Source organism: Schistocerca americana, chromosome 1, assembly GCF_021461395.2.
Source record: "Schistocerca americana isolate TAMUIC-IGC-003095 chromosome 1, iqSchAmer2.1, whole genome shotgun sequence".
In the NCBI taxonomy this organism is placed as follows: domain Eukaryota; kingdom Metazoa; phylum Arthropoda; class Insecta; order Orthoptera; family Acrididae; genus Schistocerca; species Schistocerca americana.
The window spans coordinates 1041616466-1041643058 of record NC_060119.1 but is presented as its reverse complement, the minus strand read 5'-3'; positions in this window follow the sequence as shown (position 1 = coordinate 1041643058).

Here is a 26593-nt window from a genome sequence, read left to right as displayed (position 1 = left end):
TCGACTGCTGCCCTGTCCAGCACATTCTCCAGATCTCTCACCAATTGAAAACGCCTGGCCAATGGTGGCCGAGCAACTGGCTCGTCACAATAACGCCAGTCACTACTCTTAATGAACTGTGGTATCTTGTTGAAGCTGCATGGGCAGCTGTACCTGTTCACGCCATCCAAGCTCTGTTTGACTCAATGCCCGGCGTATTAAGGGGCTCCGGAAAGGCTCAAAATCATGAAAAGTTCAATTTTTACTCTTTTGCGTTTTCTGAATCCGAAGACTATTACCTTTTAATAGATATATAATTTATTCAATTCTGAAGACTACAACTATTTTTAAATTTTTTTTTGAAATGTGTTGTACATGGGCGTGACCTACTGTGGCGCTGTTAAACTGCTGTCAAATGGTGTTATTATTAACGTCCGTGTTCATCAGGTACATTTTAGTGATGTGAGATAAAGTATGTGTTGTGGCTAACCTGTGATGGTTCAATATATATCGCTGGTGTGATTGTCGATTGTTTCATGTTTATTTACACTGTCGTTATCTCGAAAATATTCGTAATTAATTCTGTTTCTTGAGTCTCTGTTTTGTTGAAGTATAATAATGAGTAAAAGTAAAGTTATTAGAAATCCTCTGAAGGCTTTTAAGAAAAGGAGAAATGTTGGAAAGCCAAAGGTATGTGTTATTACTGTAAACAATAAAGACGATAACCAAGTGAGTGAACCTAACCTCTCAAGTACACCTGCCCATAGCAGTCAAAGTGGGAAAGAAAATACTTCACAGAAGAAGCGTGGTTCACTGAGTGAAAACTATGAATGTTTTATGGGCGAATCGGATGTGAATGAAGTATTTGATATGTCGGCTCTCAAAGGAATTTTTTCAAACTGTGTAAGATGTATTCATTGTGGTGAAGTTGGTCTGGAACTCTCCATAATAAAGCACGTAGGACTTGCTAGTGAAATACAACTGAAATGTGATAAGTGTTCATACATGACCACCTTTTGGAACAGTGTTGCAGTAACTGCAACTGAAGAAAATGGTAGCAAAATCTACGAACACAACAACGAGCGATGCTTGCTTTAGACAAGGAACGCCTTCGGGCTGCAGACTGGGCTGTAAAGAGTCTAGAAATACAAGCAAGAGTAAACAGGAGGAGGAACAAGAGGAAGCTGGAGGAGGAGTTTGCAGAGGATGAAGATAATCTATCCTATGGACCTGGAATGCACTAAAAAGTTAATCCAATCTTTGTCACTCGATTCCCAAAACTTTTATTCTCTCATACTAATTACATGTTTTCTAAGGATCTTCCAAACATATTTGTTTCAAACTTTCAGTAAATGTTACACAGTACCTTCTGCATAATTTAACACAGCCTTTTTCCAAAAAACTGTATATTTTTGAATATATAAATGAAAAATTGCAAAAAAATGTTGTGAATTTTCATTACAATTGAAAAAAATCGTCTTTAATAACTGAACTAAAATTTTGTAAAATCCCTGTGTTGAGTTGTAGCCCATATTCCAATAAATAATCTGTAAAAAGTTCAACTTCCTACCTCAAATACTTTGTGAGGAAAGATGTAATTTATAAGCGTTATTTTAACATTGCAAGTATAGGGCGTTCCGGAGCCCCTTAAGGGCGTTATTACGGCCAGAGGTGATTGTTCTGGGTACTGATTTCTCAGGATCTATGCACCCAAATTGTGTGAAAATGTAATCACATGTCAATTCTAGTATAATATATTTGTCCAATGAATACCTGCACTTCTTCTTGGTGTAGTAATTTTAATGGCCAGTAGTGTAGTTATGTCCGAAGTGGAAAGTCCTGCTTACGTGCACGTTTGCAAACTCTGCTACGAAGTCGGGATCGACCGTTGGCAGTTGTGGAGAGAGACAGCTCGTCGCAGAAAATGTAGAACAACGGACGGAAACGAGGCGCTCGCAAGGCGATAGCAACCGCCGTGTGACCCGCCGCGAGCGCGTCCTGCGGCACACGTGTGCCGCAGAGCTCGCCGGCGCCACAGCCGCTGCGTCAGGCGGCGGCGGTGGCGGCGGCAGCGGCAGCGGCGGGCTGGCCCGCAAGGTCTCTGACGTCAATGCTGGTGCTATAAAAGCGCCGCGCCCGGCGGCTCGGCCACCAGTCGCTCGCAGACGACGCCCGAGCTAACAGCAGCGCACCACCGCTCCGACCTACCGCGCCACTCTGGTGTTTACCAACGCCGCAACGTGTGCTTCTGTTGTGTTGTTGTTTTGTTCTGACCGCCGGAGAAACACTCGCCGCCATGTTCCCGAACCCGCTCGAGAGGAAGCACTCGACTTTCCGCCAGGTGCTGGACAAATTCCTGTGCCCGGACGGCGCCAGCGCGAAGAAGAGCAGCAAATGCACCAGCCTGTCTTCGTCGAATGCGTCCATCTCGTGGAAAGGCTCGTCGTCCGACCGGCGAAAGCTGGCGCCGGGCGGCAAGTAGGCGTCTCCGGGAGGCGCGAGCGGACCGCGGAGGGCCGCCTCCAACGCCGCTCGCAGAGGTCCCGGTCACCAGGGGCCAGCACAGTACAAATACGCTGCTTCGCGACGCCGGGGCGCCACTACCATCGACTGGTAAGTTTCACCACTTTAGCTCTACTGTCGTGCTCCAGTCTGAATTTTGTTTCTGAGATACACATCTCTTTCACATAGAATCGGTTCTAGAGTAATATTGAAAAGTTTAAGGATGTCGACGTGGAACACACACAATTTCGAACTATATTATGATACAGTCATAAATGCGAGAGAAGTAGCTCAAATCATTAACGGTGCTCTGTTCTCGTGTTGTCTCTCCCTTCACATATACACAGAAACACATACTATTGATATAACTTTAGAATTTTCGCATTTCTGTTTATCTGACGATGTAGTTCGAAACTTGCTGGCCGCGCGGTATTAGCCGAGCGGTCTGGGGCGCTGTAGTCATGGAGTGTGCGGCTGGTCCCGGCAGAGGTTCGAGTCCTCCCTCGGGAATGGGTGTGTGTGTTTGTCCTTAGTGTGTAAGCTTAGGGACTGATGACCTTCGCAGTTAAGTCCCGTAAGATTTCACACACATTTGAACTTTTTTTAAAAAACTTGCTGCAAACAAGTAATATCATGACGCATGATATGAAATTTCCGCTAAAATTTTAAACTATTCTAAATTTTATTAGTATGCACCTAGATAGAAGTTATCAAACAATAAACTGATTTTTGCGGTAGAAGATAGGTCTACAAGGCTACTAATGTTATTGTGTAGATGAGGTTAGCTGTTCTACTGGTCCGCTCAGGATTTGGGGGAAAACATACTCTAATTTCAAACTTCTGTCTCATTCTCTACTTTACTCGCTACAATTTCTACCTATCAGGAGCACCTATCAATTTAGTAACATGTACGACTCTATTACTTCTATTATCAAATTGGTTCAAATGGCTCTGAGCACTAAGGGACTTGACTTCTAAGGTCATCAGTCCCCTAGAACTTAGAACTAATTAAACCTAACCAACCTAAGGACATCACACACACCCATGCCCGAGGCAGGATTCGAACCTGCGACCGTAGCGGTCGCGCGGTTCCAGACTGTAGCACCTAGAACCGCTCGGCCACCCCGGCCGGCCTTCTATTATTCTCAATTAAAGTGCGTGTATATGACCGCTTCATGGTGTAAAATATGCGTTACTTACGTCCGCTATTGGAGATGGCAATGTATTCTTTGTGACTGATGAGGCCAGCCTCCAAAGCGGCTGAAACGTCGGAAAGTGTCACAACGTATTGCGTTACGCACTAGTGAGTCTTTCATTGAATACGACTTAGAATTTACGTACATATCATTTCATGAAGCGGACAATGTGCATAAAAGTTTCTTCAACTATTTGAAATTCCTGTGTAGGAAAAAAAGTTAGTAGATCGAAGTAATAGTTTGTGCTATAAGGCTGAGCTGTTTATGAATACAAAGCACAGAACAGAGTCACCTTGAAATTCGTGAAAAGCCAACCTAGTATTACCGGTTCCTCAACGTTGCACGTCAAGGCTAACCTGTGCTTCTCTTGTTTTGTAGATTCGGAAGGCGATCCTGAAAGATACAGACGACGATGGCGTCTGGAGGAACCGAGACAACGTCTGCTGTAGTCAAAGGTGAGCCTCCTGCAATTATTCTTACAATTAATCACACTGCTCTGTTATACCTAAATATGTAAAAAAAAAAAAAAAAAAAGGAAAAAGAAAAAGAAAAAAGAAAATCGGCCAAGGCCAAGAGGCATTTACGTTCAGAATGCGGAGTGACACGTATTTTACAATTTTTTGCTGTTACTATAAACTTAACGCGTAGAATAAAGAAGTTGCATGTAGATGAAAAGTAACTTTGAAGTTTCTTTAGAACTATACAGTGTAAATAAACTGATACGGTTATCATAGACATCAGTTGTATCTTTACATTTCATTCAACGCTTGTCAGTTTGATGTTGCTTGAAGCGCTGTAAATTCAATTCCGTAGAATAATAAATACACTGAAACCACTCTTCAGCCGCGGCTTAGCTTCAGTAAAAAAAATACTTCCATTCAGGTAAAGCTAATTGTATTTCACAACTCGTTAAGTAATAAGTGCTGTTTGTTTTCTTTCAGATAGCAGACTTGTCACAACTAGCAGCCGGTTCTTTCCTCATCGCCAAAGACTACAGTGAACCAAAGACTCACTCCTGGTTCCTTCGAGAAGACTGCACTAGTCGCGCATTCATCCCAGCCAGCATATAAGATCTTAAGAAAAGAAAACGACGCGCTAGATCATTGTACAAGACATCCTATCAGATAGGAGCCCACCGTGTTTACGGCTGTTTTTTATTGTTATTTTGTGTTGTACCATTAATTTATTGTGTGCTCACGTCACCCGCTGGTCGGGTGGCATTACATGAGAAGCCAACACAGCCGGACTGTGTCAGCTTTGACATCTCTCACAGCTATCATCATAATACTCTCAAACAAGAGACTGATAGTGCGTTTACTCTTCACTTTGTAGCTCTGCAGCGAGCTGAACTGGCAAACGCATTTCACATTTGTTGTGTCCTCAAAACAGTGATTGTGTTAATAAAATTTTTATTTATTCATATATTTCTTGCATTGTATCAACTTATTTGATGCCATTAACACTCCTTATGTCCTGCTTTATTATCCTTTAAATAATGCTGGTTTGTGTTTCCTGAGAATTTTACAATACGTTCAGTATTACCTTCAGAGGCATATTTGAAGAATAATACTGTTTCAAGTTTTGGAGCTATTAGGCAACGTTAATAAAGAAAGTGAACAAAGGAATGTTCTGAGTGTTACATAATTTTAAAAAATAAATAAATATGTGTCAATGATAGACATTTTTGAGGACATGTCCAGCCTCTGTACTTAAGACACAAACCAAACAATAACAAAACTGAGATTCACAACAAATACTCCGAGACTTTCAAAAGAATGTGTTACGTAAATGGAGTCAATTAACAACATGCGAAAAATGAATGAAACAGAGATTAAAGAGTATACACCTTTGTTATTGTTATGCACACAAATAAGCAACGATCTAAGACAGAACTGCGAGTATACTGCTCAAGGAGAGAATTTAGGAACATTTCTCCTATCGATATTTTTATCACAGTTTTGACAGGTAATTAAAACTGTAATCCAAGCCTACAAGTGTCCAATATCTTGTAATAATGTTTTACAACTTTGTAAGTCTTGAGTTATGAACCTACATACAGAAACGAACTATGACAACTGTCATTGAACTTATTGCTCGATCATCCTCAAGAGGCCTCTTTAGATTATATTTCTTACACTCACAAGCTGTAATGTATACTTCCAGATGATGTTATTAATGCGCAACAGAAACCTTATTTACGTATTTTTCTACTTTCGTAACTGTCATATAAGACGCAAACAATGTTTTTCTTGGAATTAAAAAGAAATACAACTTGGAAAAAGTTGTAACAAAGCAAAGGCTACCATAAAAAATAATCACAGGCCTTTAAATACCCGAACTGTAAATAATCTTCAGTTGTTCTACGTATAAGAAATTTAGATTGTAATTAAAAAGTACTATTGACCCACTGAGACAAATATATAGTAAGTTTACATACTTTTAACACAACATGCGCATGATGAACGTAATGGTCGAAGTGGACAGCAGTAGTATCTTGTGATAGTATTTTTAGTATTTTCCTTCGGGGTCGGGGTGATGGGGGGCGGGAGGGTGGGGGTAAATAAGATTTTCTGGAAGTAATGTCCTTCCTAGGTAGGAAGTGAGTGATGCAGCTTTAAACCAAAATTTAAGGACATTTATAGAGTTTATATTTTAACAGTAAGAATGATCAATTAAATTTGTGACTCTTTTTCTTCGGCTCAGCAAATCTTGATGATAAGTATCTGTACAGGACTACAATTCAGCAGTGAATAATCTATAAGAACACGATATTTCCGATATTTTCACAACTTACCACACTTCTTATTTACATCTCGGCATATTTGTTCGGTTAACTAACCGACAAAAGTTAATATTTCTTAATATACATGAATTTACGAATAATACGTATGCTAAAATTTCTCGGAGTATAGTATTACGGCGAAAGCGTTGATAGTATAACACATCGCCGCTAGGCAGCGCCTGAGTGCAGCCGGTTGCAGAGAGCCCAAGCTGGTTGACTGGGAAGGGGTTTACATCTTAACGAAATAGCGCCGATTTCATGCTGTACTTCTTGAATTTGATTTACATCAACATTATTCAGAAAACGACTAACGTCTTAGCATACCTCTTTTCTTATCAAAGCGATAAAATTTAACTCTGAGAGAGCGACTACGTAAAGCAGGACGTTGTTCACACACAACGCCAAATACACGTTTTATAACTCGCAGTGAAAAGAGTACGAGTGTGTCTTTTTTTAAAACTACGAATGCTGTACAGTAATTTCATTAAATCGATAGACAAATTACTTATTTACAGGGCTACAGTTTCAGAATTCTCAGTTTTCTGACACACAGCATGTGCCGTATAGCAGCATACATCGAAATATTATTTCTTCGAAGTACACCTACAATTTGTCAGATCTTTAATCCGTCAGTTTCCTTAATCGATTTCTTTGCGTTCCAAGCAGCCCCCTTTCACTCTGTCTCTCTCTTTCCCATACACTGCTTCCATGTGACGACCTAATATACTATTAGTGTCGTCCCACTTCTCGTTCAGAGCTCAACAGAACACGATGACGAATGATCGAAATACATCAGCTCCATACGACAAATTTTTATTTCCGTTCACGAAACAAAATTTTCTCTGCTTGCGGCTCCTGAAGAAAGTATACAAATCATTAGACCCAGAAGAAGACCGCTGCAACCATGGCCGAAAAGGTGGTTTTTCTCCAGCAGCAGTAGTTTCATACATTATGACGCGTTACCATGCCCAGAAAACGTTTATGTCGAAATCAATTTCTATTTCCATTTATTTGCGATGTAATAAGGTTCTACGCAAATGCGGTAAAAATCAAAACTGAAAATTTCTGAGAGCATCCTGAGAGTTAAGTATTATGCGTCCCGTCCTATCTAACACAAGATTTTTCTGTCACTGATCCCACTAAAAGTAAAAATTTTTAATACTATTCGTAATTTTTAAAATTCATCATTGGAATGAAAATAGTTTGTTGTTTGTAAGCATAACTATAACTTCCATTTTTGAAACGAAATGTGGATTCATTGTATAAAACATAGACTCAAACCAAATTGCTGCTTGTTTGTAAGGTGGACCGACTGATAGAACCAAGAGCTTATTAAGGGGGGTAGGACGTCAAACGGGCCGACTTGGAGCAGGAGAGGCACCACAGGACATTTTAATTTCCACTGTCTATACTTTTACAAATAAATTCATAAAACTTTAACAGCATGACCAGGAAGGATTCAGGATTCATACTCATAGCAGTGGAAGCTCAAAAACGTAACAAAACACTTTTTTTTACATGTGAAATTTCATCATTTTTTCACTTATTAGTGGCTGCATCTGTTGCTATAGATACACTTTTCTTCCTAAGTAAGAGAGATTCTTCGATGACTTTTGCACAGCATACAAACCATAGTTACAGGTGTATGAAACTCTAGAAGTTATTTAATTTATGAAAAAATGAATGAACTGTTACATTTTAAACTTCATGTTTAGAAAAAATTCAAGTTTTATAGTTAAGTATCTCAATTTTTTCCACAGTTTTTTAATAGATTTGGAAAATCCTAGAGTTTCATACACCTGTAACTAATGTTTGTATACTTTGAAAAATTCATCGAAGAATCTCTCTTACTTAGGAAGAAAAGTGTACCTATAGCAACAAATGCAGCCACTAATAAGTGAAAAAACGATGCAATTTCACATGTAAAAAAAAAAGTTATTTTGCTACGTTTTTGAACTTCCACTGCGATGAATGTGAGTCCTCAATCCTTCCTGGTCATGGTGACAAAGTTTTATGAATTTATTTGTAAAAGTATAGACAGTAGAAATTAAAATGTCCTGTGGTGACTCTCCTGCTCCAAGTCGGCCCGTTTGACATCCTACCCCCCTTAAACGAAGGAGCTCAACAGATGATACGACTGACTAGAATAAAATATAACTTTAATTTTCTATGATATCGACAGAACTGAATTATGAACATTCTGCATCTACATACATATTCCACAAGATGCTATACGGAGTATAGCGGAGGGTACTTTGTACCACAACCCCTCATTTCCTCTCCTATTCCTCTCGCAAATGAAACGAGAGAAACTCGGCTGTATTTAAGCGCTCGTACGAATTCCATCTTCTCTTGCCATCGCTGTCCTTCCGCGAAGTGTACGGTGGCGTGTGTAGAACTTTCAGCCACAAATGCCGGTAACAGATGCAGCAGTAATCCACTGAATTGCTTCGATGACTTCCCTTGATCCCCTCAGGTGAGGTTCCCAGACAGTCGATTATCATACAAGAATGCATCTCATCGCGGTTCCAGACTGTAGCGCCTAGAACCGCTCGGCCAGCGCGGCCGGCAAAACTGAATTAATATTCAATTCAGATCTGCCGACTTACATGTTTCCAACACTTTGAGTTGCTTCTCAACCCCAGGGAAGCCTATTTCTGTGTCCTTCATTCGGGAGTCTATCCGATTTACGTCTGTACGATTTTTTTAAGGCAAAATTAAAAATTTCTACTTTCCATTTACTATGTCGCGTTGTCATATCATGTCGGTCGAGAGTCACTGGATAGCAGTTTTCTACCAACTTACAAGGGAACGTTTCCTGGTGTAAATAGCCGATGTTGATGAAACTTGGTGGGAGTGTAGAGGGGGCAAGACAATGCAATACCATTTTTTTTGTTAGTACACAGTTTTACTTTTCATGGGTAAAATACAACAGGAAAGCTACTGCATACTTGTGTGACAACAGAACTGGTTTGGTACCAGTTGAAGATAGAATGAATGTTCGTCAGTGTGTGAAAAAGTTGTTAAATCCTGTTGTAACGTCCTTTATTAACAGGACACCAAAAGACATACTAGAGCGGGACAGTGTTAGACCTCACTCTGCAGATCACAACAGAAATCCGTCATAGCGGGTGCCTGGCTTGCTATGGAAAGACGTGAGCATTCATAGCAGTTACCAATCTTCATGCACTGATGTTTCAGGCATGTCAAGAAATTCCTCAAGAAAATATTCCGAATGTTCCGAATGGAAATAAAATTTAATCTTTTAAAATGCGTTAAAACCAGTTATGTGATGAACATCTCCACCTATATATCCATGAATGTCGGACTTTTACTTCGATGTCAATGTACATAAAATCTAAGGCAGCGAAGAAAGCAATAATTTTCGACTATATCTAGGCCAATGTTAAGTCCAATGTGCATAAATGTTTAATTCATGGAAAATAGGATGACATATCTTTCAGCCGGAAGCATCCTTTGTAGTATAAGTTCAAACTCATTGTTCGGCAAGTCTAAATAAATGACGTTGCCTGGCGGTATGGTAAGAGAAAGAAACACACGTGAGCTACTGGAGACAACCGCTGTGTTGGACACTCCCCTCACCCGGGCGAATGGAATTCTCGAGCCAGTCACGTGAATGGTTCAAATGGCTCTGAGCACTATGGGACTTAACATCTGAGATCATCAGTCCCCTAGACTTAGAACTACTTAAACCTAACTATCCTAAGGACATCACACAGATCCATGCCCGAGACAGGATTCGAAACTGCGACCATAGAAGCAGCGCTGTTCCGGAGTGAAGCTCCTAGAACCGCTCGGCCACAGCGGCCGGCCACGTGAATGGAACGTCGTCATACTTTCGCGGTTGACATGAATGTTGAGTTCGCGATGGGCAAGACGCTTTGATTATCAGTGCATTTCATCGAAGCTAGATCGTGGGTGCAGATTCATTTCGTGCAGGCAATGTGCTTCCACGTGTCGTGGTGTGGCGTTGTACTGCGAGTGCTATGATTTGGGGGGAAACTGCCACCATCTGCGTCAACAGCCCAACAGCCGTGGGTCACAACATGACAGTGGTCGCCGAGCACTACAGCGGGTTGTGACAGCTAACAGACGTACAGTGCGACAGAAACCACGAACCCGCACTTGCCCTCTCCGCAACCCGCACTTCACAGAGCCTGGAATTAGGACTGATGGACGATTATGTCATGAGCATTATTACACAACGATGGTAGGGTAAGAATGTGTCGAAAATAACAAAAAGCTATGTATCACGTTTGCCAACAGGACACAGCCCATACGGTGTAGATACCCTCGTGTGAGGCACATTTATAACGTGTGAAGTGTGGTGTCCTCAACCATCATTGTCGAAAACTAGCGGAAGGTCGTGTAAATCTTAGTCTGTGATACCCGATGGACGACCTGTACCTTCAAAAAGGCAATGTAGAACACCACTACTACCAAAGTAAGTGGGAATAGTTTGAAGAATACGGACAAGAGGGTGACGTACACAGTATGATCCAAAGTATCCGGACACGCTTCTGTAATGTGGAAGTGACCACCAGTATAAAAGGATGTAGGCCATACTGTGTTGTCAGTAGAGGATAACTAAAAGCAGAAAGGTTCAGTCAGGAGTGACACTGACATCGAGAGTGTCATTGGATGTTACCCCAGTAACAAATCCATGATGGACGTTGGTACCCTTCTAAAGCTGCCCTAGTCGTCTGTTGGTAAAGTGACTGTCAAATAAAAACTGCAGCTAAATCAAGATCAGGAAGACCTCAGGTACTGACGGACAGGTGCCGACGAACACTGCGGAGGATGGCTGTAAAGAATTGCATGAAAGAAGCAGAAGAAATCAGTCGTGAGTCCCAGCAGTTCAGCAAGCACAGTGATTGTATTTTGGGAGTTAGAAAGAGTGGGATGCAACTCTCGAGGAGCGTCTCATAAGCCATACTTGGTCACGCCACTGTGAAGTGGAAATGGGAAGAAACAACCATGGGTACATCAAGAACAAGCAAACCTCATATTCTCACGGACTGTAGAATGTGCTCGTAAAATGTCGCATGAAATAAGAGGACAGAATCATTTGTGACTCCCAAAGTGTCACCAGAAGCCCAGTTGACTCAATGACTGTGCGCAGAGAGTTAAAAAGAATGTTGTACAATGGCTGAGATGCTCCAAATAAGCCACACATTTCTAAAGTCAATGCTGGGCGACGCTTATGAGGAGTAAAGAGCAACGCCGATGGATAATGGAGAGAAACCAGTGATTGAACTGATGAATCACTCTGTAGCCTGTTACAATCCGATGGGAGGATTTGGGCTTGGAGAATACCTGGAGAAAGTTACCTGCCATGACTTCTAGTGACGAAAGAGCAGTATGGTGGAGGTGGTGTTACGGTTTGGGAGAGTTTTTCGTTGTTAGGGTGTGGTCTCCTTATTGCACCTAATAAAATGCTAGATGCTGAAGGATACGAACGCATATCATGGCATTTTGTGCTTCGTATGGTAGTCGAACAGTTCTGAGATGATGACTGCATCAGCATGACAATGCGGCCTGCCATAAATCTGAGCGTCTGTGTGGCAATGGTTTGCGGACAGTAACATTCGTGAAATGGGCGGGACTGACCAGCGTCCCGACCTGTATCCAATGGACCACTGTGGGATGAGTTACAACGTTGACTTCGCTCCAGACACCAGCTTTCGACATCACTATCGTCTCTGGTTTCGGATCTCGAGGAAGACTGGGCTGCTGTACCTCCACAGCCATTCAGATACATCACTGAGAAAGTTCTCAGTTGAATTTAAGTCATTGCAAAGAAGAAGACTCGACACACCTCATATTAATGTCGACAAACTGGTGTCCGGATGTTTTTTATCACATAGTGCACCTCCAATAACTCATTGTCTGCCAAGACGTACGATACGATCATTTAAATTCGTTTGTTGACAGGCCAAGCGACCTGTACCTTCAGCACTGCCGAAGTCAGATCAGTTGAAGGATACCGACATGAGGGTGCTTGCATATCACAGATTACAGTCTCATCACAATCTTCTGGGGAAAAAAAGGAGGTTGTGACACTGGATTCGCAACCTGAGCGCCGCAGTACAGATTCCCGTCAGGTCGCATAGATTTAGATTTTCTGCGGTTCCTCTTAAACAGTTATTGTGCTCTGTATGGTGCGAAATGTGGCAATTGACCCCGAATAAAGAAAAGTGCGAAGTTATTCACATGAGTACTAAAAGAAATCAGCTAAATTTCGATTACCCGATAAGTCACACAAATCTGAGGGCTGTAAATTCAACTAAATACGTAGGGATTACAATTACAAATAACATAAATTGGAACGATCACATAGATAATATTGTCGGTAGGACAAACCAAAGACAGTGATTCATTGGCAGAACACTTAGAAGGTGCAAAAGATCTACCGAAGAGACTGCTTACACTACGCTTGTCCGCCCTATTCTGGAGTACTGTTGTGCGTTGTGGGATCCGCATCAGGTGGGACTGACGGATGACATCGAGAAAGTACGAAGAAGGGCAGCTCGTTTTGTATTATCGCGAAATAAGGGAGATAGTGCCACAGACATGCTACGTGAATTGGAGTGGCAATCATTAAAACAAAGGCGTTTTTCATTGCGACGGAATATTCTCATGAAATTTCAATCACCAGTTTTCTTCTTCGATTGCGAAAACATTCTGTTTGCACCCACCTACTTAGGGAGAAATGATCATCACGATAAAATAAGAGAAATCAGGGCCCACACGGAAAAATTTTAAGTGCTGGTTTTTCCCGCGTGCCGTTCGAGAGTGGAACGGTAGAGAGACAGCATGAAGGTGGTTCATTGAACTCTCTGCCAGGCACTTTATTGCGAATAGCAGAGCAATCACGTAGATGTAGATGTAGATGTGAATGTCGAAATGATTCCTTTAGAAATGATACACCTAATTTTCTTCCCCATTTTAGTCCACAAATAACTCGCCGTCGATAGCACGACCCACCCTATAAATAATATTACTTCTTTCTATTGAGCTCATTTGCTGAGCCTCTTAGACGCTCCTCTAACCTATGCATTTGATTTTTGGGTGGTGATCGTGGAAAAGAATAGCTCCACTACTCTTTCGATGCTGCACTGAATTTTCACTACCTTGGATCTTCACCGTCATCGGAGTACGGAGGGAGTGCTAATTACTGCTATGTATGTCTGTAATTCACTTCCTCTCGTGAGTGTGTGCACAAACGATTGTTTGCGATTATTTCTGGCTAAGTCAAAAGTAGAATTAATTTCACTTAAAGAGCAGTGACAATGACTGTAATCGCAGATTAGTAATCTCACACTGCCAGATTTTATCGATATGGCCTGCAACCCGTAAACGTTTTGAGACAACACTGATAAAGCCGTATAAGACACGTTGCGCAATATTCTCAGGATGTATTAATTTTTACATTTTTATTCATTAACCTCTTTTGCGTGAAGTCATGAAATGGTCAGTTTTGCTAACGTCATATTATGCACGAGGTTAGTATATATAATATTAGTATACGAAGATGTAATACATATCATATTTATCTACAAAGATTATTATATAATGCAATGTAAATAAATATACGTGTTTTGACAAATGGTTCAAATGGCTCTGAGCACTATGGGACTTCACATCTGTGGTCATCAGTCCCCTAGAACTTAGAACTACTTAAACCTAACTAACCTAAGGACATCACACACATCCATGCCCGAGGCAGGATTCGAACCTGCGACCGGAGCGGTCACGCGGTTCCAGACTGAAGCGCCTTTAACTGCACGGCCACACCGGCCGGCTCGTGTTTTGACAAAATGCTGATTACACAGTAAGGTAATAGTTAATTCGCTTATTTGTTATCTCCTTCTAACATACACGTTTCGTTGTCCAACACAGTTTATTTCGTACTATACTCCCACTTTTATTACCTCTTTCACTACTTGAAAAATCTGCATTTTATAATAACTTTCAGTTTTCCGTGACAAATGCAATTTGGTTTCGTAGTCTAGAGGGGCGACACTATGGAGCTTTTAATTCCTTCTGTTCTACATGCAAAGCACATGGAACAACTCTCACACTTATCGTAATGTTAAGTTGTTTCAACTGAGAAATGTCTTGCCCATCCCTAAGTTTTACATTTAAAACAATGAACATAGTCAATATACTAGGAACACTACGACCCTCACTATTGTTATTTGAAACACTTGAAAAATATATGCTTGATGTCGTCAGTAATACATTTTTTACTAAAAGAAACACCGTATTAAAATAACACGTCTCTATCTGCTGCGAGCTTCAAGAATTTGCTGGCGCCTACAAAATGAAAATAAGATTCTTAAGCTCTGCTCGTCAGTCCTAGCTCCGCCTGGAACTTTATGGCCCATTTCGTACTGTTCCAACTTAATACTTATTAACAGTTCACCACATGTGTACGAGAAGCTGTTGTTACTATCTTGAGGAAAGTATCACTTCATTAAATATTTATTTCTCTTTCAAATGTATGAAATACAAAATTATTACAATTAAGTAAACGTTCCGGAAAATATCGAGAAAACGCAATAAAGTGTTACAATTACAGCAGCAGGTGAAGAAAAAGTGGAAACTAAGACAAAGATGGAAAGCGAAAACAAAATAGATCTGTGTAATTTACATCTTGGCCAAAGAAGGGAAACTTACTTTCTTTAGGAACTCTGATTTGAGCTGTGGGAAAATATCTCTTGCTTTACGGAGATACGAGATAACCTGCAAGCACTGGTGTCCATATCTCTTTGTTAGATAAGTTGCAGTATCAGCCGATATGGGTGACATGTGATAAAGAATACTGTCTATGCCCATTCTTCTTCTGAAACTTTCCCAGAAACATTTGGACTTCCCAGCGACATTTTTAACGCTGGAATGTCCTTTCGCCAAGTCACCGTTATCAGCTCTTACAGTCTGTCCTGCAATCTTTTCGTACTTCCTGCTGGGCAGCTACGTAGCCTTTCACCTTAATTACAGCTCATACTTTGCCAAGTATTGTACCTACTTTCAGAGATTGCTCTGACTCATTTATGATAGTCTTTCTTACATCAAGCTATTATTCGCCATTTATTTCTTATCATCAACCTTCTCACCATCGTACATAGTTTACGTAGTTTATTATCACCTGACAGCATGAGTTCAAAGTGAGCTCGAGTTCTACACCCAGAGGTATCTCTGATTTCACTTACACTTTCGCTAAAATTAACACAAAACAGCAAGTCTCACTCAGCAATATTCTTAGAAATTGCAACCTCTGTGCACATGTCACAAGTTTATTTCGGTTCAAAGTCTAACCCACATAAATGACAATATTGAACAAGGCCGACTTTCAGCATCCGTACTTAAGTTTCAGTGAATAATAAAAACAGCCAACTGGTTGCACAAGTTTTACTACATTTACCTAGCTTCGATACCAACTAAGGGTATCTTCATTAGAAATATAAATAAACTGTAAAATTCGCAGTCTTGCTAACTTACTGCTTTATTTCAACACACAGCGCGTTTCGGATTCACAGCCACAATCAGGTTCTAAAAAAAGCAATGGCGTCGAACGTATAGTTGTAAAACTCAGCATTACAAATCATGTGCGTATTTCCTTTCTTGAAGATCTGATGATGGCTGTGAAGCAGAAACTGAATATCTGTTCAGATAAATCAAAAAGGACCGAGACAGCATATTCTATAGTTTGCTTCTTCGTGTTTCCAAGTAGGCAAGATTCCTCTTACGAAAATTTTACGGATTTTTAGTGGTTTAATATCTGCTATTATGGATGGGATCTGTTAGGCGTCACATGCTCAAAAATTGCCGCAAGATTTTCCGATTTACTGGATTTAATTGAAATGCAACAGCACTGCTACCTTAGAAGACTCTAAACAGTGGCGTTTCGTGAAATAACGTTGACTTTGTCTAATTTATCGTGCCCACGATACATTTTGTGTGTAGCAGCCGGACCGAGTAAGGAAATGACACCGAAAGCGACTGCTAGTATGAAAGCAGGTTCCTGTTCCCACCATTTCGGTGGAACATTTCCAATCTCTGCTGGTAGGTCTCGTATTTCACAGAATTTCATTGAAATGTGATAGTATTTTTGCTACAACATTGTGTACAGGTGGACGTTTCGTGAAGTGGTCCTGATCTGGAAATGATTAGCTTGTTTGAAACATTGTTTCTTTTTCTACAAAAGTCTGGACTCAGCAAATGACACCGGAAGCGGTTACTTTTGTGAAAGTTGAACTGCAGATTTCTGAGACGACGTCTGTTGCAATTCACCTCATGCTTGGTTAAGCTCACCATTTTCAGCTAATCATCGTCTTGATGTTGATTTTTCAGAAATTTAACTTCATGGTAAAGTTACTGAGGCCTTCGCTCGAAAATGTTTCCCGTTCCTGTATGTTTATGGGACGTAATGTTTCATCCGTGTCAAACGTAGAAGCTACACTCTATTTGAGATGTTGGCGGCTCAGGTCCTCGTCGATATATCAAGATTCAGGTTTTCCCTAAATTTTTTGACGTGAGTACCAGTATCGTTCTGCGACATTATGAGCGCGAGTGTGCTAAGTATGGGATGTGTAAGCACTACATTTGATTGGACGATTATTACTGGCAAGTTGTCTTTATGTAAAATATCCAACACTAAAATTGCTTATAAAAACAATAACAAATGATTCATAATATGTGCGTATGACACACCGTCAGGGGTGTAGCTCCTCATGACAGCAGAGGGATGAACAAGTACCTATTATTGTCAAATAAATATGCAAATAAATAATTCAGTTAATAAGTTGAAATGGAGAGCCTAAACCATTAATTCTCCACATATACGTAATTGATTATCGCCAGCATGAGATTCCAACACTAGTTTTATTTAATGAAATAAAATTTGTTAATTTTGTATACAGAAATGATAGCGCTCTCAGTGTAGATATTGTGATTACTGGTACCTTAACATGTGCTCACTTCACTGTGTTAGTTGATTTTTCTATGTTTAACAGTCTCCCGCAAAGACGTAACATAATCTACTACCTGCCATTTTCTGCACGGTCGTAACTTCACCACTATGTAGACTACGCCACACATTCACATTTCAGCACCTGACATGCTTTCCATATGTACCTGAAGGTACTAACCAATCTAGAAAAATACTACTCCTAACAGCTATAATTATTAGTTTGTAAATGAAGTAAAAACCAAGGTAATGCTGTTCAGTATACTGTCCTCTGTCACCAATAAAGGTATCTGATTTTATACCCTCAAGCTGCAACTCCGGATATGGCAGACAAAAGGATGAATAAAAAGGAAGTTGGTTTTTAATGGCAAATATAGAGAGAGTACTGTAAAACAAAATTGCCAAATTAATTCAATAGTATTTAATGTGAATATTCAAAGTTTAATAAGTATTGTAATACAGCTGATTTCATGAATATTAGTCAGATGAAGGAACTGAAACTGACCAAAGCAACGATCATGTGACCAAAATTTGAAATAGCTGGAACAACTTATTAGAGTTAATAGGCTTCCAATGACACATCAGTGGATTATGGCTTTTAGAAAACAACTCCTTTATAAGAACGCGAAGAGTATCAGTCCTTCCTGGTTTCCTTTGTAGTTATACGTTAGTATGATACACTTAAAAGTTAAATTTAACTGTTATTTCTAACAGAAGTTCCAACCAGAAAGCTCTACAAGCGTGACTCAGATTGTGAGATAAGCTTTCGGGATTTGGGATTAGTGGCATTCTGTTCAGAAGTAAGAGTTCTTATTGAGGTGTTTTTACGATGAGGCGGAATTTGCTGAGCGGAAAGATACGACTTTTGTTGTTTCAGGCAAGAACTTCCCTCGTGGAGCTACTAAATAAATACCAGGTCACAATAAATACCAGATCGAAATACTTTACTGCTTTGTCATCCGATAGGACAACGCCCTAACCTGACTGTACAATACTTGTGCAACCCTTCACATGGAAAATGGTGTCATAACGCTCTGAAACCGGTCTACGAAGAATCCATGTTTTGTAGCTGTCGACAAAATGAGTAAAATATTTCAATTTGACAGCTTTATAGTACTTATTATACTTCAAATTATTTGTCTGATTTGGAAATTTGGCTATAAATAGTAGTAAGAAACCGGACAACGGAACCAGCAACTGTAGTAGTAACACGATGAAATGTTTCCCTAAAGCAGTAAGTGTTCTTAGTACGCCTGGAATCAATGGTTTCATTCTGACGTAAGACTTTTAATCGGTGAAGGTCAGTGCCTGATACGAGACGTAGTCCAAATACATATCTATTTCCTTTTTGACGTAAATAGTTAAATCACAAGTTGTTAAAAAAACTGCTACGCCAGAACTCTACGACGACATACGGTGACATATTACCCACATTCACTCACAAGTAGGAAGATCACCTAACTGTCAAATGAGGGGTTTTCTCTTTCAAGTGTCTGTTTAAAATACAGTAAAAATCCGACATCTAAATAAGCATCTGAAAATAAACAGCAGTAGTCCAGTCCAGCTGAAACCAAGTTATTATTTTTGGTTCCAAGTTCCTTTCCAAGAGCAATGCCAAAATAACTTTCTTGGTTAAAGTCTATTTCACTGAAAACAGGAAAAAAGCCGATTTTTTTTAGTTTCCTAAAATAAAATAATATTCAGATCGGCAGTAAAACGAAACTTTCTTTTAGTCCCTATCACTACGCCCATGAATAAAGCTAAATCTCGCTATTAAGAGCTAGTGTGGTGTTATCTGACGGCTCATTCATGAGATATACTGCGGCGCCTCTTATCACGTGACCTCCAGTCATTCAGTTTCGTCCGCCACATTTATAAATCTGCTGTGTTTCTAACAGTCGACCGTCACAGAAGCACCAAAATAAACACCGCCCACTACGCCGCTAACTCGACGCTGTACTGTTACGTCGGGAGATTCACTCCGTTAATACTACAGACTAGACTGCCTATAAAGCGGAGTCTGCTTTTTCACGATGTACAAACACTAGGGTTTGATCGATGAGAGGATACGGAACAAAGAAGGTCTAATGAACTTATGTCCGGAAATGCAGGCTTTCTATGCTAGAGACCATTTATTCAACGATACTTCGTTACAGAGACTGCAGTCTAATTCGCGCTGTAACATTCAGCCACAGTTACAGTATGCATGATTTCCTCCTAGAGGGTGACACTGTTCCTCATAGGTCTTGCCCTAACGCCCTCTCCTGGCATAGTAATTAGTAAAGTCTTGTCCGATTCGCTTCTATTGCTGACTCACCTCGCAGTGGATGTGAGATAGCTTGGTTTCATATTCGAATCGAGAGCTTGCCGACATGGTGTTTACTTACGGAAAGGCAAATGGGTATGGGGGGCTGGCGGCAAGGAGACATGTTCCCGCCAACAACTACCACAGCATTCAATGTTTGCAACAGTGTTTCGCCGTTTCTCTGAGAGAGGGTCGTTTCAGGAAGCAGGAAACCATGAAAGACGTACCCGAAATTTTCGGGCACGAGACCTGGAGGAAAATGTGACTAATACAGTGGAAGGCCACCGCCATATCAGTAACAGGCAGCTGGCCCACCAGTACAGGGTAAGCCAGACGACCATGTGGAACATTTTCCATTGCAACTTATCTCCTACGGTGTGTATAGGGGTTACTAGTGACAAACTTTTCACATTGGGAGCAGTTTTGTCACTGGTTTCTTCACCAGGAAACCGGTGTTCCGGGATTTGTGTCATCCATCCTATTCACAGATGAGGCCACCTTTACGCGAAGTGGTATCTTCAACTTCCATAACAGTCATCTGTGGGATAGTATGCAGAGTCCCTGTGGTATGGTGACAGCGAATCGTCTGCATCGGAGTAGCCGAAATATGTGGGTCAGGGTAATTGGATTTTTGGATCAGTCTTCCTTCCCCATCGCCTAACACCCCGGAACTATAGGCGTTTCTTGCGGATCACTTTGCCTCTCCTGCTGGAAGAAGTGCCACTGACGATTCGAAGGCTGTTACATAATTGTGCTCTAGCCCACTTCACCATTAACGTTCGGATGCATCTCAATCGTGTCTTACCTAGTCGGTGCATCGGACAAGGGAGTCCAGTTGCATGTCCTGATCGTTCACCGGATGTCAACCAGTGAAATTTCCGGTTATAGGGCCATCGCAAAACTGTCGTGTATGCGGAGCCCATTCCAGATATGGAGACACAGGAGCAGCGTATTCATACTGCTTTTGTCACTGCGGATGCAACATGGCAGATGCGAACGTGCGATACAAAACATGCTACGGCGTGTAGACGCATGCATTGAGGCACATGGAAATCACATTCACTGTAACTATTACTGCAAGGCCGGCCGGGGTGGTCGAGCGGTCCTAGGCGCTACAGTCTGGAACCGCGCGACCGCTACGGTCGCAGGTTCGAATCCTGCCTCGGTCATGGATGTGTGTGATGTCCTTAGTTTAGTTAGGTCTAAGTAGTTCTAAGTCTAGGGGACTGATGACCTCCGATGTTAAGTCCCATAGTGCTCAAAGCCATTTGAACCATTTCTCCAGCATGGAAATCATCCATTTCTGGACATAAATTCATCAGACCTTTTTCGTTCCGCATCCTCTCATTGATCAGTCCCTAGGGTTTGTACACTGTGGAAAAAATCACCCTGTATATATGTCCCTATAAATTAAGGCTTAGATGTCCCACTGCTTACTAGCGTAGACTGGTTTGGGATATCGCATTTCTTAAAATAATATAAGCTTTGAAATTATGGATTTCTGCCATCCACGTGTACATCTCAAGAGTCATAAGTGAGCTTACATTTCCCTACGATCAGGAAAAGAACAGTGAGTGTGTGTCGTGTTCTGGAACATATAAGTAGTTTTGTAGATCCTAATCGCTATCCTTCACATAGCTCGAACCTATCATCTGATATTCTCAGGTGAACACGATCGACTGCTAAGTAAAAGAGATATTGCGCAACCTTGGTGCCATTATTAGTAGATTCCACTGCAATATCTGCGCCTTGTATCAAACACTTAATATGTATTGTGAAACGGTGCAGAATAGAAAGGTCACAGACTGAAAATTAGGTCGTGCTGAAATAACTTGTACGACATAGATTAGACACAACTTAAAATAAGTTCATAATATTTTGAGGGTGGATCGAAGACAGGGAACCGATTGACTATTTTTAAAATAGTCTATTTATTGGCGTTCCACCACTGCAAATTGGGACCTTTTGAGATCACCACAACTTAAATTCCATAGTTTATTCTTTTGACACCTTTCTTGTTTCGTTTTATTGCTGGTAACATGGTTTCCACTTTTGTTTTCAAAAGATCGAAATTTCTCGTCTGTTACACTCTTGAAATAATGGAAGTTTATCTACCATAATTTTTTACAACACACTTACTTGTTGCTGTTTGGAACCGCGTCGTTTGGGGAGATTTTAGGAATAACTGTACGCAGAAATGTCTTATTTCAACGGCTTAGGGAACAGCCCTTTCACGATTCTACATCAATTAAAGAGCTGGCTTTAGTTTTTAACGTGCGGAACTAGAGTAAATAAAATGTTTATGCAATAAGCCCATAACCAAGGCACCACAAATGAATAGTTTGTATTTACATGTACTTCGCAACTAACAGAAAGAGAACATATGTTTGACTGATCGCTTTATTATGCAAGAAGCCCCTATGACGGTACATCCCTAAAGAGGGTCCCGTATATTGCCAATGTTGTTTCGACTACGCTGCAGAAGCTTAACTCGGAAGCCTATGCACTTCCTCTATAGAGTCCCGATGCTTCCCCATGCGGTTTCCATATTTTTGGAGCCCTAAAGAAAGTAATTAGTGGTCCTTGACTTGCTTTGGACGAAGAGGTGAATGCCTTGGTACAGTTATAGTTCTATAGGCAACTGCAAACATTTTTACATGAAAGAATTGACCATCTTTTCTTACAGTATTATAAATGTATTAGCAGTTATGGGTATTATTTTTGAAATAATAAACAGTTTTCTTATTTTTTTCTTCCATCGGCCTCGTTTTCATTTGACCGTCCTTTATATGTTAGTTCTTGCACCGATCAGATCGTTCGGATATGTTAATGTTTACGTTGAGAGTCAGATGCATTCTGTTTTGCCACATATTAATGAAAAAGACTCATTACAATATATTACCCGGTCCATGCAGCGCGTGCATATACGTAACGTTGTTGACCGTCACTTCTAAAGGTTTTACTGCAATAGAAAGTGCACCCGAGGTTCCAATTTGCTCTTAGTGTAACATAGAGCACTGTGACATTTATTTCGACTAACTCAAAAATGGTGCATTTTACACTACTGCCAGGTGTTTCACCACGAGTTGCTGTGTACAGAGCGAGTAAAATTAATAGCGGGAGCTGGCGGTGCTCAACTGTACATTAAATTCTTGCTTCGTGACCGATTAGGAACATGTGTTCTCTCTTAAATATCTTGAAAGATCTGACACCACTTTCAGTCGTAACACACATGAAGTAAATTTAAACTGATTATGTTACTTCGTTTTAGATGATTTTCAGATATTTTGGTAAACCCACGCCGTATCATCGACTTGACTCAGTCAAATCTTTTGCTACAGTCAACTAAAAAGAACGCGGAACATGTAAGATGTATCGTTCTTTAGGTACATACTTATCGCGTTATTTCAATTTTGTTTGCATAGAAGAGAGAACATTTTACATACTACAATTGGTCAGCAAATTAAGTATGTTTCAGATAGGTAAGAAAGGGTAGGTATGAACAAACGCCAACAATCTGCTAATTTGACAATAGAATAGAGGTTAAACAGAAATTGTAACTACTGAAATTTGTATTACATAGCACGTTCATAGACGTTAACTGACAGGAGTAGAATGAATGGAAATAAACCACAGTATAACGCCAATGAATAGACGTTGACGAAAGAAGGCATAATAGCACAATTGGACGCGTGCAAGTTTGGCCTGCTGCTTATGTGTCATAACTTCCGCCCCTACAAATGTTTCATTAGAATCAATAACCGACGTGGCGTCTGTGATAAAGTACAAATATACCGGTAGTCCTTACGTTTTCAGCCTGCAGCTGTGTTCTGTAGTGTGTGTGTTGACTTACCTGCGGAGGACATTTGTTTCAACACGTTTCCCAATCTGCTGCTCAGAAACATCAAGTGTACTCACCTTTCTACGACTTCTGTGAGTATAGAATATGCTGACACTGACGCAACACTACAGTCTTATTCCAATACAGAGCAGCTGTTAATCAGGTTGGAAGTGGCATGTAACCCGGAATCTTTGTAAGATTGAAACTACGTCACTGACGGGGACGGCTAATCGTTTGGCACTTCATTCAGGGAATTCATTTATCAAAACCGTCTCTGTTTAGATGATTAGATACATTGCTTTTCTGTGAGCTAAATGCACTATCAAATTTTTTCGTTGCCTGAAATTAGCAAAGCTTTCCTAACGTAATGTAAAGGAACACCAAACGAATTCCTACACCATTTCTGAAATATGTATTTTCTTAGTCCCAAATGCAACAGCTTTATTTGAAAACAAAGAATTCGTGCATTTATTGTACGTCTCGCTGTTTAAAAAAAGTGATCTATTGACAGGCTATGGTTCAAATGGCTCTGAGCACTATGGGACTTAACTGCTGTGGTCATCAGTTCCCTAGAACTTAGAACTACTTAAACCTAACTAACCTAAGGACATCACACACATCCATGCCCGAGGCAGGATTCGAACCTGCGACCGTTGCGGTCACGCGGTTCCAGATTGAAGCGCCTTTAACCGCACGGCCACACCGGCCGGCGACTGGCTATAGCTGATCCGTTATGGAACAGCCAATTTAGTAATCAAGGAAAGTCTGAGAGGTGAAAATTATAGAGAGAGATCAAGGCTTGAATATAGTAAGCAGCTGCGATCAGGTGTAGGTTTAGCAGTTATGAAACAGAGAGAGGGAGAGAAAGCGAGAGAGAAAGAGAGAGAGAGAGAGAGAAAACGGGGTAGATTAGCGTGGAGAGCTGGATCAAATCAATCTGTGAACTGAAAACTTCAACGACACTGTTGGGTTTTTAATTTTACTCTCGATAACTTTTAACTCTTTCTCCAGTTTCTGTTGCGATGAAGATGATGTCACAGCTATTTTTATAACACGGGGGACGTCTAACATTTTCATGTATTTCATCATATCCGATAAATATAACTACGAACCTTGAAGAACTAATCTGTTTCACACTGTTTCTGTGCATGAGCCAAAAGTATTACAGAGATATAACCGATCCATTAGTATAGTTCAATAAATTCTCCGAGCGTCTAAGAAGTGACCGATTCTGCATATCGTGGCCTTGTGTGTCGCACGTATAATTGTCGGTGTTGCACCATTTTTAAACTTGAAACACCTACCGTTAAGTGAGACGCGGACGAAAGAGTTTAACGATGTTTCGAGGTCGAGGTTATAAAGACTGAGAACATAGTCAGTTTCGACAAGACTAAGGAAGCAAATGACCACTACTTAAATGAGGATAAACTGTACATGGATGGCCAGACTGTGTGTGACCTGTACACTGTTCACCTCGGGCCCATTTTCTAAATCAGTGTTACCTCGTCCTGTTCGTTCTATTAGAACAATTACTCTCTGGGTGTGAGTTTTGCAGTTACTGACAGTCAATATGACAACATCCGAAGTCTTTCTTGGATGTTGTGCAGTATTTGATGATTTATCTTTTCGTAAAGATAAACGAGTTTTCACAGCTGACGAGAACGGGTTGACTTATTTTTGTACGTCCATTATTTTAGCAGGAGGACTCTCGGACGACGGCCGTTTACTATCGTGACAAATAAAAACACCTAAAGCCGTCGTTATGATTTTATTTTATTTTGTCGCTACCAGTTTCAGCGCTTCAGTGCGCCATCTTTAGGCTGTTTTTAATGCGGTACACTTTGGTATGATCCCCATGCATAACACATCAGTTGTCAGCATTGATGGTTGGAGTGCTGACACATCATCTATGTATCCAGTGTCTTCTTCACTGATGTAATATCCCTCATTCAATTCTGAGTAAAATAATTGGTATATAAAGGTGATTTCTTTCGGGTCTTAGAGTTCCATATCACAGTTTGATGATGAAGTGTCTATTTTTTCGATATGGGTCATAGTTACTGTGACAATTTCCGTGAACTCTGCAGCATAAATTTTGAAGGGTTCGCTGACTACCTTACGTTTGCTTCATTTTAGGTGATACATTTCTGTATCCTAAATGTAGCTAACATATCGTGATTCTTTTTGAAGTTAGAAGAAACGCCACATGTCACTACAGTACTCAGAAAATAGACGTTGAAGTGTTTCATTTGAGCGCTCTGCCTGAGTGCGCTACCTCCATGTGGCTTGCAGCTCCCAGTGGGTTCACGCCTACCCTTCATCACCGATTTCGCCCATAACTGCGGTATATGCATGGCTTGGTGAGAACTGAAAGTGAGAAAAGTGGGAACACCAGGTGGCCAGGCCTTTGAAGGAAAACAGCATTTTTGGCGCGGCTCGGGAGGCATGAGATATTTATGGTAGCATAGCTTGCAAATAGTGGGTAGTGCAATGGAAAGAATGCGGAGTAGTAACTGGAGGTTATCGGGTTGGAGTCCGTTAGTAAAAACTATTTTATCTTCCACATTTTCAATTTTTACGTTACGTACACTGGAAAACAAACAGAAATAATGTTTAATATATTGTATTTATCAGTACATTCAAAAAAGACATAAAAAGTAAAGCAAAAAAAGAAAAATTGAGGTCGCATGTAATTTCACAGGAAGCGACTTAAGCTGTACACAAGAACTTCTCATATAAAATTAGAAGCTCTCCTTATTTTACAGTTCATGGATAACACTTTTCGGGATGATATTGTCATAAAAACAGGGTAAGCAGTAATTTTTCTGGTATTTTGTACACGTTATAAAAATTGCATTTATACAGTTACGTAGTTGTTTTAAAGTTCTATAGAAAAACAGACATGAACTAAACACTATGTGATTGAAAGTATACTGACGCCTGGCTGAAAATGACTTACAAGTTAGTGACACCCTCCTTCGGAAATGATGGAATT